This window comes from Suricata suricatta, chromosome 11 (genome assembly GCF_006229205.1).
Source record: "Suricata suricatta isolate VVHF042 chromosome 11, meerkat_22Aug2017_6uvM2_HiC, whole genome shotgun sequence".
NCBI lineage: Eukaryota > Metazoa > Chordata > Mammalia > Carnivora > Herpestidae > Suricata > Suricata suricatta.
In genome coordinates, this window is record NC_043710.1 from 3706334 (window position 1) to 3710640 (window position 4307).

A 4307-nucleotide genomic window follows, 5' to 3' on the forward strand; every position below is an offset into this window, starting at 1 on the left:
CAGCCTCCAGGCTTTCCCAGGGACCCTTCCTGGGGGGACAAGGCCTGCTTCTCCCCAGCTCCCTCAGACTCACACCCACCCACAGGCCAGCCAACCCCCAGGGCTCCTCCCCTGCAAGGTGAGAATGGAAATCCTGTCTACACCCCAGGGTCTCCAAGTGGTGTCAGGGCAGTGATGCAGGCTGGGCGTACAGCAAGTGCACCTGTGCCTAAAGTCCAGTGCCTCCGGCTCTACCCCATGAAGGCCCGGCAGAGGTGCAGGAGGCCGAGCTAGCCCAGCCTGGAGCCTCTCCGAGCCGCCCCGCCGCGGCCCCCGGGACGGCGCTTTGCCCCCCGCGGCGTGCAGGTTCCAGGCCGAGCACAAGGCCATCTCGGTGGGAGACGCAGGGACCGCCTCCTCGGTCTCCATAAAGGGCCGGCGCAGTGCTGAGCTGACCGTGATGGGGACCTACCGACAGAGATGGGGACCGCAAGCCGTCAGGAGACGGGAAGACATCCGTTCAGACCCGCACGGGGGAGGAGGGCGCTCTTTCCCAACGTGGCTGGAAACACAACCGGGGCTCCTGTTCCGGGCTCTGTCTGCCCCGCCGGGACATCGGGGTCCAGCGCTCAGGAGGCCCACGCGTGGCCCTCACAGCCCCGCAGCTGAGCTCCTAGAAGGTCAAGGCTGTCACCTTGAATTAAGGCAGCCGTGGGCCTTCGGGGCCTCTGCTTCCAAGGGTCCCTCTTAGTAAAATGCTAACACGACTAGTCATTTGTACTTACGAATGCACTGCAGTGAAAGCAAATTCATATATTTTGCAGCTGTTCCTCGGGGCTGCTCTCACAAAACCCCACAGACCAGAAACTCATTCCCTCCCGGCGTCGGAGACCAGAAGTCGGAAATCAAGACGTGGGCAGGGCCGCGCTCCGTCCCAAGGCTCAGGAGGTGGGGGACCCTTCTGACCCTTCGAGCTTCTGGGGACCCGGGCGCTCCAGGGCTGTGGCCGCGCCCCGCAGTCTCTGCCTCCGAGTCACGTGGCCTCTCCTCCGAGGGTCACTTGGCCCCCTTAGAAGGCCATCGACCCCAGGGCAGGGCCCACCCTCGTCCATGGTGACCTCACGTCAGCTAATCACCTCTGCAAAAGGTCATTTCCAAGTACCATCGCATCCTGAGGCCCCAGTGGACACAAATTCAACCCAGTACATTCATTAAAACATTTTCTGCAACCCCGACGTTCGTGGTTTTTTTACATTCTAACTTTAAAAGAAATTAGAACGTTTCCACGGGCCCCGGGACCCTCTGGAGACGCCCCCTGGGTACCTGGCCACCCCCGGCGGCTGGCCCAGGCCCGGAGCGCCTGTGGTAGGACCGGCTCGGGCCCGGGCTGCGGGGGCTCGGCCAGCAGGGAGGGGGCAGGCCGGGCCCGCGTGCTCCCTTCTCTCCAGCCCGTCTCCTCTCCCTCCTCCCGAGTGCGGCGGACGGGAGTCCTCTCTGGATTCCGCCCGGTGGCGGGGCACATCCCAAGGCCGCCTGCACACACGGCTTCGCCCAGGCAGCCGCCAGCCGGCCTCCGGGCTCCTGCTGCGAACGTGGAGGCCAGGCTTTCTGGACACTGCTTTAATTTTTCAAATAGCAATCCGGTTACCAAGCGCTTCGGCACCCGGGCCCGGTTCCACCACGACTTGGCAGGACCCGCGGGAGCTGCTGGCAGTGATGGATGCGGGGCCCCCGTCACCCGCCCGCCCAGCCACCCGCGCCAGCCCCGGGACCGCGCGGCCAGCCCCCGGCAGCTGTGAGGCCTGAGTGCCAACAGGCAGGATGGCCTCTCCCGGCGTCGGGATCCGGCTGGGCAGGCTGCCTGGCCTCTGCAGCCGTGTGCGGGGCCCGCTCCCCTGGCAGGGGCCGTGTGGCGCGAGGGGCTCCCCGCCCCCCGCTTCTCACACTCCCTCTGCCCCGTCACCTAAGTAAAATCACTTAGAAAATCAGAACCAAGAAGGGACACAGAGACCCAGAGCTGGGGGGATGTCACCATTAGCAGGTTTGTTCCCTCAAAGTGTGGGTAGGGACACTGAGGCCAGAGCCAGGACGGGAACCGGGGCCCGGCGGTCCTCAGGAGGGTGGGAGCCAGCCTGGCTGGGGTCAAAGCCCACCCCTGCCACTGGCTAACTTCGCAGCACGGGGCGATTCTGTGCCCCGGTCTTCCCACCCACAAAATGGGCGTAAGGCAGCACCAGCTTCCCAGGGGCACCGTCAGGATGACAGGATTCGATGCGCGCACAGAGACAAGCCCCGGTGACAGGCCCGCCAGCTTAAGATAGTCTCCCGAGCCCGGAATGGCGGAGGTCCCCGGGGAAGGTCAGCCGGACCCCCGTGGTGGGGAAAGGCAGTGGCAGCCAAGCCCTACCTGGTCAGCCCACCGCCTGCACTGGTCGTGCACCAAGCACCATCTGTACGTAAGCCACTCAGATGCGGCCCCTGACTACATCCACCCCCTGGAGGGACCCCAGGGGGGACGCGACCAGCTCAAGGGCACAGACCCCACTCAGGCCTGTGGCCTCGTCATCACGGCAGCAGGTGGACAGGCTCCAGGGGCCGCACCCCTCCACTGCCCGCCCTGGGGACCCCGCCTCGTCACCCCTCAGACGTCTCCAAAACACATCCTCCAACTGGTGGGCACCTAGGTGAGCCAGGGCCACCCAAGCCGGACAGAAGGGGACCGGCCGGGTAAGAGGAGGAGGACACGGATGCTTCTAGAACAGCACGCTCCCCGCCACAGGCGGCCCTTCAACACTGGCAAGTGCGACCCCCGACATGTGGGAGGTTTTCGTGTATTTCACTTTGATTCATTTAAAATGAAAAACCAGGGGCGCCCGGGGGGCTCAGTCGGTTGAGCGTCCGGCTTCGGCTCAGGTCATGATCTCACGGTTCGTGGGTTTGAGCCCCGCATCGAGCTCTGTGCTGACCGCTCGGAGCCTGGAGCCTGCTTCCGATTCCTCGTCTCCCTCTCTCTCTGCCCCTCCCCTGCTCATGCTGTCTCTCTCTATCTCAAAAATAAAAACTATTAAAAAAATTTTTAATAAAATGAAATGAAATGAAAAACTGAAAGCACATAAATGGTGTTCTGGGTGATGTGACATTATTGCTCTGGCGGATGGTTGAACATTTCGCATCTGAATGGAGACGTGCTGTCAGTGTAAAAGTAACACCCCGGATTTCGGAGAATTAACTTTATGCAAAAGAATAATAAATATCTTGTTAATAACATTGATATGGGGGCGCCCGGGGGGCTCCGTCGGCTGAGCACCCAACTCTTGATATCAGCTGTGATCCCAGGGTCGTGACATCGAGCCCCACTGAGCAGCGCAGAGCCTGCCTAAGATCTTCTCCCCCTCTCTCTCTCGCTCTGCCCCTCTCTCGCACGCTCTCTCTCTCTCTCTCTCTCTCTCTCAAATAAAATTTAAGAAAATAATTTTGACTTGATTATATGCTGAAATAATATCTTGGATTGATCGACTTAAATAAAATGTGATTAAAATCCATTTTGCCTGTTTCTTTCTACTTTTTTAATGTGGCTACCGAGTCGACACTTCAGATCCAGGTCACCCACCGATCCTGCCGGAAGGGCCCTGCGGGTCCACGGAGGTGCAGGCACCGCCAGCGGCCCGCAGACAGAGCTCCGGAGCCTTCCTAACCCTCGCTAGTCTGTCCCCTTTGGGGCCGGCTGTAAAGTAATGATATCGAGCAGTCATGAACTTCACCCAGCGCCAGGCTGAGCGCAAAGCGCTGGCTAACTCTCCTGCAGGCCCCCGCCCCCTGACAAGATAGGTCCCACTGGCCTCCTCTCGGAGCCCAGAGAGTTTAAGTAACTTGCCCCGGGTCGCACAGCAGGCAGGCAGGACCTCCAGTGTGTGCGGGTCCTGGCCTCCCCCTGCCTGGCTCCGGCCACGCAGCCACCTCTGTCCCGCATTTTCAGGACGCCTTGTGTGCCTCTCAATTCCCCAAACCGACAGCAAACCTCAGCCCAGGAGAGTCTCAGCCGCTGCTCTCCATGGAGCACGGGAGCACAATGCTGGGACAAAGGGGCCCCTGGAGTCCGCCGGGACAGGGAGAGAGCGCAGGGAGGTGTGGGGGACAGGTGAGCCGCCCAGGGGGGCGAGGGGAGAGGGCAGCAAGGGGAAGGGAGGGCCACTGGCTCCAGAGGGATCAGGAGAGAAGGGGGCTAGAGGGGCACCTGGGGGGCTCGGTCGGTGAAGCGTATGACTTCGGCTCAGGTCATGATCTCGCCCTTCATGGGTTCGAGCCCCATGTCGGGCTCTGTGCTGACA